Genomic DNA, 11,004 nt, shown 5'->3' with positions numbered 1-11,004 from the left:
GCAGGTGCTCAAGGAGACGATTATTTATTTATTTGCATGTTTGTTTATTTGCGGGTAAATAACTGTGAATAATTGATGCAACATTGAGCCCAGTAATTACTCTGTACCAGCATCCTGAGAGAGGCGTAATATTCGTTTCTTGATATTTGGCGCCAACCAGTGTAGGAACTCATTATTGGTCCACAGCAAATACATAAATACACTGACTATTTGGGGAACTTCTCTATTGTTTATCACCGGGACGAAAAGAAATACAATGTCTGATTCAGCCTATGGTACTTTCAAGGGTCCCTTTTCAAAATCTAGTCACCATAATAGCCCTACAATATTTCCGTTGGCTTCTGGGGAATTACCGTATCTTGATATAGCTCCTTTTTGCTCTAAGTTAGTATAAAATGATAAGCATTTATAATCGGACATAAAATAGTGATGCTGGTGATTTGGCAGAGGGACTGGTAGGACTGTGAGAAAGAAGTCTTAGTAATTAGACAGACTTCAGCGCGCCTCAGAGCGCTCCCATCTCCCCCTCTGGCACAGATTTGTTGTTTCCAGAGGTGCAAACTGGAGGGGAAACTGGGTTTTTTTTTTCTCATTAAAGGAAACAAGCCCGGAGTTAGTTCAATTACATGAAGTATGCAGGGATGTTGTAAATTTAAAGATTTAAATAGCTTACAAAGTGGCCCCGGGCCCCATCAGTTAATTTCCTTAATTTATGGATTTTAGCGGAGTGTCTATGTGGAAGGGAAGAAGTAGGTCATCTTGAGGATTTGCATGCAGCTTTGAAATTTCACAACAGATCCCAACATCTGCCCTCCTGACCAGCACCTCACCAGGTGAAAGGACTGGCATAGGTTTCTGTTTCTGTAACCAACTCAAAAATGTCCCCATGATAAAGAAACAGAACAAAACAAAAGGAAACGAAACGAAGCAACAAAAACAGACTTCTTTTCGTTTTCAGGGATCAAAAACGCAGATCTGATTGTAATATTTGACCCAAGTAATGAGATTATTGGTGTTTGGTCTCCCTGATGCACAGGCAGACAGAGATAACGGCTCTGTTCTAGTTTTCATCAAAGGATTGTTCCACAAAATTTCCCCACAATTCCAAATGTTTGCATTTCTAAAACGGTGGAAGTCACATTAATATTGATTTTTTGTTTAATTCTGAGTTAAGATGTTTAAGCTACACTAAGAAGAAACAGTAACTGGCAAACATGAAAGGACCAAGTGAAAAATCAGTCAAAATTTCAAAGTCTCCTTCAGACATCGTATGTTAATGAAGTGTATGAATTAATGCATGACCCTCTAACAATAAGAACTTTGCCCGTAGGTTCAAAAGCAGGTGCTATTAGTGGCGTTGCCTACAGAGGCAGACAATATTGCGCCTCTCTCTTCCCCAGCTTTGTCCTTTCAGCGGAGGACGATGCATGATCTTTAAGGCTTTTCTAACATATACAGTATGAATTACCCTTTAGATACGGCATGTCATTGCACCTACTTCTGAAAATCATCAAAAATATTCTCTCACCACATTTACTTTGACGTGTGAAGAGGTGATCATTTGGTAAAACACACAATGGAATATTATTTTGCCACATTCATTCATTATCCACACAATTTAACACTCCATTAGACTTGAAAACATTGATTTGCTAAACAAAAGACGTGTGTGTCTGTGTTTATATTTTTTGGGAAAGCCACATTGTGCAACCAGGTCATGGTCCCACACTGAAGAATCATTATGTTCTGCTCTTTCTATGTTTACACATAATATTGCTGGATCACAGGAAGTTGGAACATAGTACCATCTGCTGGTTAGCAGCAACATTGTGCATACACCATCATACTGAAGGATCACTGTACATGCATGCACAGTACACCCATGTAGATTCATACGGTAGATATGTTAGAATGCTATTTATGTCCACCATTAGAAGTTGAGTTCAAATTTTCTAAAATTTCTATTTACCATTACTAATGAAGTGTTTTGGTGGCCCCAAATATGGGCAATTTATTGTGGTATCATTCAATTTGCATGACATACGTTTTTATTCTAATCTTTCCTTGAAATCCGTTTTCCTTTTCATAGTCATTTCCATGTTTTTTTTTTTTTTTTAAACTCTCACATTCAAGAAATTTCCATTCAAGCCTCAGGGACATCTGGCCAATGGACATTTATATTTTCATCCACATAACCCAGGTCACCTACACACTGTACTTATGCGCCGAGGTGAAAACAGTAGGTACATTACAGTCACATCCAGCCTTCTAAACGCAAGCATTTGCAAGAATCTCTTTCAAGCATTTCACATCAGATCAACACTCCCACTTTCCCCTCTGGCATGTGGAGAAAGTTTGAAAAGAACATTCAGAACTTGCTTTTAGTAATCTGCATGCCTTGTGGAGCCCGGTTGCTGTCAATCCCTCCATTCTTCCAGCCATTTGACATTCTGCTTGATGTTGGTGTGTGTCTGAGGTGCAGCAGCGACACTTATTGTTCATTATTTCAGAGAGAGAGAGAGAGAGAGAGAGAGAGAGAGAGAGAGAGAGAGAGAGAGGGGGTAAGAGGGTGTCAGTTTATTAATAGAACGTGTGGGGTTGTGATGCACACAAACACCCAACAAGCACAGCGAAGAATTCCCTCAAGTGCTTAATGCCAGCAATTAAGTTTCCGAAAAAGCTGAGCACAAAGAGAGTGTGTACTTTCTGTGTTCTTCTGAGAGTTGCTGTTATGAGTCAATTCCAATTTTACAGGTAAAAGTGCAATGACCATGATGCTGTCAAGTTATCGCTTTGATGTACTCAGATTACTATGTGATTGGTTGAGACATTTAGTAAACATTTACCGGCTGGAAAAAGGCCGAGTGCCCCTAACACAGTAGACCTTTACCCTAAAAAAGCAGCTGACCTTGTCACAGTTTGCCTACGTGGATGCAGTAGTGCAAAGTCCATTTACTTTACATAGGCACAAATTTGATGCGCCAGGAGACATCAGAGGGAAATATTGCAGTTTTTATTCAACTTTTTCTGGAGCATCTGTAGTTAGTAGTCACTTTAGAGATGATTTTTTTCCAGACATAACACATAAGAGGCCTGTAAAATATGCTTGTTGTGTTACCATGGAATGGTAATAACAATAACAATCCAGTAACAATCCAGTAATATGAGATATATTAATATATCACACATTTTCCTGCACTGAATAGTTTAACTTTATACTTAACATTTTTTTGATAATACTTATTTACTTTTGCTCAAGTAATACTTGGAATGCACAACTTTGACTTGTAATGGAGTATTTTTATATGTTTGTATTACTACATTTACTTAAGTAAGTGATCTAAATACTTTCTCCTCTAGCACTTCAACCAAAAAAAAAAAAGAAAAGAAAAAAAAATTTGGAGTGACTGAAATGTATTATCTTCTCTCTTATCCCTTTACTCCTCTCACTACCTCTCAAATGTATCCTTTCAATATTGGGGGATCTAAGAGATATTCTGTACACATACCATATGAGTGAAAAGGGAGTACCTGAGTGACAGAACAACAATTTATTGAAGTGCTAATGGCCAGATTTGGACTGAAATGGATTTCTATTCACTTTTCAGCTCAAACCACAGAGAATTTCTGTGTCAATTTCAGAGTGACCTTATTAACCAGATCATTACATCACTTTTCTGGTCTTACAGAACGTCAGAATCTGGACCAGTTTTGAGATATGGCTTAAGAATCTCTTTTGCTGCCATCATGTGGTCTGAGGCTCTAATCACAGAATAGATATGTGCTCGATACCTGTCAAGAAGGCCTTCAGGTTACAGAGGCCTTTCTCATCATGTTTGGAAAATGGCGATCAGCAGTCTTGGCCAGATTTCTGTTTGTTTGATCTTGGGTTAAATTATGATGTGACAATGTGGCGAAGTAGTACGCATTGACAAAATGCCAAGAAATTAGGGATTTTCTCTGTTTTGTCAGGGAGGAAGAGGTGATTCCATGACTTTATTTAGTGTCATTCTTCGTATCCATCACCAAACTGTTTTTTACTTAGTGCAATACTCTCTGAAATTCTCAAAAAAAAAAACCCTCTGAAATGTGTTATTCCGCTTCTAGCTCAAAACAGCCTTACACACATCCAGCATCATGCCGTGAAAAGTGTGAACAGAGGAAAAATGATCTTTCGCTTTTGGTGCCGCGACTATTTGGTTAGCAGTAACAACATGAACAGTGTGATGTCTCCAATCACATCTGGTATGCATCAGATACCATTCCCCCCACTCAGTTTGCCTTGGGGGAAGTCCCTGGCTCTGCGGAGCCCCCACACTCCTCGTTAGAGCCCATGTGTCCTGATGGCATCAACCCACAGCCTTGACTTATGCTATATATTTACAATCATCCATCATAACACTGTCATCCCAACAGTCAGAAAACACGGATCTCGTCTTGAACGGTTTGAGATTGTAGTACATACAGCATCCTCGAGGGCCTTTTTCTGTCTGCAACCATGTTGTTGAGACTAGTTACGGCCTGAGATTGAAAGTGGAGTCCCTGTCCTTTTGTTGTGCACTGAGCTCCCTAACAGCACAGAGGAGGGACAGGGTTTGATGTGTCTTCTGAAGGCCTGCTGCTTTGTCAACACTGAGGCCTCCACACTGACACTATGGAAGCTGTGCGCCTCGGGGTGACAGGGAGGGGAGGGGTGGGGTGGAGGTTTTTGGTTGGGAGGGAAGGGTGGGTCACTGCAGCCTGGTGAAAGAGAGAGAGAGAGAGAGAGAGAGACAGGCAGAGAAAGGGAAGAGAGAGCGAGAAAGAGAGGCGACGGGGGGAAGGGTGCCAGCTAGTGTGGCCAGCACCCAAGGCTAGAGGAGAGTGCTCTGTGCAGCAGACTGCCTGATAGGGATGGAGGCTGCTGGCTGATGACATTTTATGGTCACAACATGCAATCCCACCAACTTTAGTTGGTGAAAATCCAGTTTTTCATACACTGAACAGTGGTGTCCTTTTTTGTTTTTTTGTTACAGCCACACAAAGAATGACACAGTTTTGCGTGTCATCATGTCCTTTGAGTTTTAGTTCTTATACCATATGGAGACAGAGTTTTTTTTCGAGTAATTTTGTAGTTTTTATTTTTGCGAAAACAAGAGCTTAAGAATTGCAGTACACACTGTAACATGAGCTTTCATTTCCACTCAAATGGTGGAATGTAGACTTTTATTGTTGATGAATTTAAGCATATTCTGCTCTCTGACAGATAAAACTATCAGCTAAACACAGTGATGGAGAGTACATTTACTCAAGTACTGTGCCTCAGTGAATTGCTGACATTCTTGTTCTTTACCTGAGTATATCCATTTACCTGAGTATCCATTTTAATGCAACTTTATACTTTTACTACATCACATTTCAGAGGGAGATGTTTTACTTTTTACTCCACTACACGTATCCGTCAGCTCTGGAGCTACTGCGGTTTTATCCCTATCTCCTCCAGTCTGCATGTTGAAGTGAACTGCGGTGAAGTGATACTGAACCCCACTCGTGAGTGTGGGTGTGAATGCGATGTATGAATCTGTGTGTGAATGGGCGAATGTGGCATGTAGAGTGGCCGATAAGATTAGAAAAGTGCTATATAAGTACAGTCCATTTACCATATATAGCTGCTGGTTACTTTCTGATGAAAACTTACACATATGCGAAGTTTTATTAAATACATTGCACTGTTAAATATCATACCGGTGGTTTCCAGCTTTTTGGGCTTTTGCCTAAAAACAGTGTCTACTTTGGGACCCTTTATATGTCTACGAGGTGATAGGAGTTCCACCAAAGAGACGTTTCCCCATTAAACTTCTCAGATGGTTTCACTTAAATAAATGTTTGAGGCCCAAAGTGGTAAAATCCTTCAATAGTTCATAAAAAGTGAGGATTATAGAAATTAATATCAATTAGTGTATCAGAACTTTCTGTTTTTTCGTCTTTCCTAAACCATGAACCATCCCATGACTGGATTAAACTACCTGTTTAGCAGCGACTACAGTAAAATTTTACTTAGGCATTGATGCAACAGCATTACCACTCTAAGAATGCAATATAAAGTAATATATCTGTAACAGCTGCAATGTTTCTGCAGAACGAGAACTTTTACTTATGATACTCTAAGTATATTATGCTGATAAAACTTCTGCCCTTGTACTTTTGTTTGAATGTAAGGCTTTTACCCATAATAGAGTATTTTGAAGTAAAAGTAAATGTATCTGAGTACTTCTTCCACCACTGGCTAAACAAAATTATACTATTGCATTGTACTGGTGGTTGATATAGTGTAGTACCACTTCCTCCAAGTAGCATTTATCTGCATCATTTCCACATAACAACCAGAGCCAACATCTTGTTTTTTTGTTGGGTATGATGTTATGGGCCTGTTAACCTATGATATATCTGTTTTGTGCGGTGAACCACGGTCAGAATGTGTTTGCCGTCCTCCAGACTGTGAGACTCGGGCTTGCCAGAGGCACTGCTCTCTCCCAGCCTGGCCTAATGCAGGCTGAGAAGCCAGCGGCCCACAGTCATCGCTTTCTTTCACCAACACTTTGCGTTAAGTGGCCATAAGTAACACAGGGTTTCCACTGTGCATGCAAGCAGAGAGTTTATTCTCTCACACATCATTATGGTTCAGTTGTGTGTGTGGTCTCAGTGTTGCTTTCCCCTCTGTTTCAGCTCTGACCTCATCCTGTCAGTTTAAACCTCTGATATGGAGCACTACTTCATTTCTGTGAAGCCACTGTGTAGACAACTAGCAAAGCACTGTCAGCCACGAGACAGTTTGGATCTTCTTTAGTTTGTCTGGAAGTATAAATTCAAGATTCAAAAGTCAGTTTCCTCCGGTTGCTGTGTCTGTCGTGTTTCTTTGTCTCTGTTTGAATTAGGATTTATTTTACTCTTCAGTGATGTGAAAACCTAAGTATATTCAACACATGAAAGTATTTAGTCATAACATGCTACATGCTTCTTTTCTTTTCTTCAATTAAAAGTCATAAATGATTCAATAGCTGAAGATGCACTTATTAATATTTTTACAATAACAGTGGATGAAATGATAATGTATAATGTGCATGGAGTCACTTGTAGTGACAAACGCACAGACAGTTATTACTTGACTCTGCAGTTCCCTTGCAGTACAGAGTGTTTCAGCTTATTGTTTTGGTTTTACAGCCAACAGCTTTACCCTTTTGGGTCCCTCTCACCACTCTCATTAACACCACATCAGACTGTTTTCAGCGAAAAGCTCTGATAAAACCCACAGTTCACTACCTGCTCAGCACGAAATGACAAGCAAACCAAATTACAAGCCAGCTGGTGAACATAGTGTAGCATATAGTAGCTAAAGAGCCAGATATTTCCCATAGGAGTCCGTGGAGAGAAAAACAGAGATAAAAAGGGAGTGAATATTGGCCAGAAACATGGGCAACATTCACATGTTCAAAAGCCTGCTAATGCTGTTCTCTGTCTGCTGGATTTAAATAGGACATTGTTTGCCAACACATTGAGCAAATCTACTTCGCAAGGTGAGGGTATGTTAATATTGTGTTCACTGATCTGACTGATCTGATGCCCCCAAGTGGCTAAAAATTAATTAAGGAAGGTTTAAGATGGTAACTATTTTGTTGAATTGCGTTTTTTATTTGTTCTTTTGTTATTCATTTTTATTCAGTAGTTTTTTATTTCAAACAATTATTGAAATTTTAACATTTACAGTATTTTCTTGTTGGAGCTCAGTTGTAAGCTTCCCTGTCTGATCATGTTTCTTTCCTATTAATACTTTTCACACAAACTCTGTCTTTGGGAACTCATCATCACTAGAGTCGAATGAATAACACCACCACTCTGTCCTGCTGGGGAATGAACTGCTGTGCGTCGGCGTGGTGCACCTGCCTTCTGCCAGGCAGCCGCAGTGCTTCAGCCACGCCAGCCAGCCTACAGGCACTCCTAGATAACTCCTGTCTGATTAGCTCCTTAGGAGGACATTGTTCCAAAAGCAATTCACTAGACTCCCAGTATTAATTTAGTCCCGAGAGAGAGGCCCATCCATCCTAGGTCGGACGGGCCGCGCTCAGGGCCTACCCCACGGCCTGCTAATAGCACGGCACCTCCTGGCCTGTCACTATAAGTGATAGTCTCTGCAAGTTTGTTGCCTCGTTGTGTGTTTCTCCAATCAGGCAGTTTGCCTCCCTCCCTCCATTTCTCTCCTTCCTTCTCTTCCTCTCTGTCAGCAGTGGTTCAGGGCAGGTGTCTTCTCTGTCACTTCCATCATTCACGCTGCTTGACGAAGGGAAGAGACAGTTCAGAACACGGCGGGAGCAGGGGGTGATTCATTGAAAGCTCACCTTTCTCCTCGAAAGGGAGAGAGAAACAATGGCTGTCTTTTTGGGTGTTTGTGAGAGCTGCCAGCCACAAGGTAATAAGAGGAGAATGTGAAAACACATCCAATATTGTTGAAACTCTGAGAATTACTCCAAAGTGAACATAATTCCATTTAAAAATTAGAGGTTGACGCATACTCTGATGTGTGATGCACCTTTATTGATAAAGAAGCCAAGCAGTTTTGAACTGGCAGAGGATCCCAGCTGGTTTCTGGAGAGCACAAAGTATTTTCCTCCTACATGTTTGTTGTTTATGTTTGAGAAGCAGCATTGTATTGTTATGAACAGTTGATGGAGACTGTAGATGTACGGTTCTGTTCCCGTTGAAGGAGACATAAAATATCTGTAGGCTCGAGTGGTTGGAGGTCTGTTGACCAGTAGGAATATTAGACACGAAGGAGCATTTTAGTACTTATAAGATGTACTTATGTAGATATGTTTGTACAGTTTGTGTGGAATGACCAATAGAAAGATAAAATGCAACTAAGTAGCCAAAATATTAATTGAATCCCCCAATGCATTATTTTCTCCATTAATTTCCAGTCACTGTTGCCAAATAAATAAATTGTCGGTAGAGTTCACAGTCCTTGGAAACTTCAATTCTCAAACGCAGCGACTAACAACTCCTTTTTTTCGACCACGAGGGAGAATTTGGATATCGTGGCTGTTAAAAGCTTTTGGGAGGCATATTATTATTTATACTAATCATTTGCTCTTCTAATACAAACCAGTCAGGTCATTGCGATTTGACACGAGAGTTGGCAACATTGTTTTCAACACTGGAACGCTGTGCTCGGAGTTGGAAGGCGTTGTTAGGAACAAAAGACCAACACTGCCACACAAATCAAGTACAAAAGCTCACAAAACCTGTTCTCATGCTAACAAAGGACGTGGTAAATCTGTATAACTATTATTAGGTATGTGAGCCTCTTAACATTCTCATCTCAGTGCACCTCCTTCCTCTTCCTGTCCATCAGCATCAGGGCCCAGATGTTCGCCCCAACCCTTGATGTCTTTTTACATTAAAAATACATCCACAGTATGCTTTCATTAGACGGGGGGGGGGGGGGGGGTTATAGTGGTGTAAATATGAAAAAGCAAAGCGGAGAATTGTTTTATCAACCCAAATGTTTCAGCCATTCCCGGCAGTTGTGTCAGTCTGGTAGAGATATAGCCCCAAGGTTAAACAACAACTCTGCCCACAGTGGCTTGTGTGACAGGATTCATTATACTGTAGATCCTGTGTTTATTGATTTGAGTTCATTAAAGCTGCTGCATAATTCATGTCAGTGCCAGCGTATAGCTTAATTAGAAGACTTGCAGTGCCTTCATGGGTGTTTTAGTGTCAAAACAGCAGCATGACAGGTGGTGGCAGCAAATTGGTTACCAAGGTGCACATTACTATACTACACATACCTCCATGAGCATGAAAGTACTTAGGAGGCATCATTCTTTGAAAAGCAAAACCAGTGTTGGGGATTGTAATATTTCAGATGCAGTACTGCCATCATGTGGTTATGTACAATATGTATCTGGATAGAGGAGAGAATACACAGCAGGGTTTCCCAGCCTTTTCAGCATGCAGTCCTAAAATAACTGCGTTTTGTAGGGGGCTTGCCTCAGTGACACCTATCTGAAATGAGACTTGATATCAAGGAAAGAGAAAGCGATGTGTGATCAAAATCAGCTGCTACATGCTTCCTCGTGTGAAGTTAAAGAGTATACAACAACAGTAACTTTAAGTCATTCTTAAATTGTGTGAACCGCAGCGTGACCAGTTTTTGAACTGTTAAATACAAACAGTGAACAAATGCAAGGCATTCATGCCGTTGAAAGTTCCTGCTTATTTCTCTGAAACCATTCTCATGATATTATCCCTGGCTCCATCCTGCTGAATGATTCAAGTGCTTGTTTCCAGAATGAGCAGCGTGTTGATAAAAGAGCCAGGCTAGTTAACCAAATGAGATGTTCGGGAAGCACATGTCCACGACAGGACTCGATTTTTGAGATTTCCTCCATAAACTTATTTCCCACTTGTCGTTTGGCTTTGCTTGATTAATAACAGAGCTTGGGCAAATCATGTTAATGAGGTTTATATCACTGAGAGATGTGTCGGGAGCATGCTGCAATGCTTTGCCAAAAAAAACAAAGATTTCACGTGAAAGGGGGAGTATTATCCTGGCATCCCGGCAGTGGAATCTGAGAAGTTTTGTATTTGACATTTGAGGAAATATTTTCAGCCTCTCACATGTCGCCCCATTGAAGTGAGGAGTCAACCCCTCAGATTGGTTTCGTTCTGCTAATAATTGGGAAAATTTGCAAAGGCACTGATGGAGTTGTTTCCACCGTAGAACTTGTAAGCGTACGTAAGCAGCTGAGTGTGTGAGTCGTCGTACTACGTGTGTGTATGTGGGTGTGTGCCTTTGAATGTATGTGTGATACAGCTCTGTCGTCAGAGAATTGGCAGAAATCAGCCACGTTAATACTGGCTTGAAGGCGAACATGAAGATTAACTGAGGAACTTATAATAATAATACTTGAAAAATGGAGCAAAGTCTCTTTTTACAGTGCTCCCAACCAAGGCGAGGCTGTTTAT

Source organism: Xiphias gladius, chromosome 1, assembly GCF_016859285.1.
Source record: "Xiphias gladius isolate SHS-SW01 ecotype Sanya breed wild chromosome 1, ASM1685928v1, whole genome shotgun sequence".
Lineage (NCBI taxonomy): Eukaryota > Metazoa > Chordata > Actinopteri > Istiophoriformes > Xiphiidae > Xiphias > Xiphias gladius.
Note: the sequence above shows the minus strand (reverse complement) of the source record.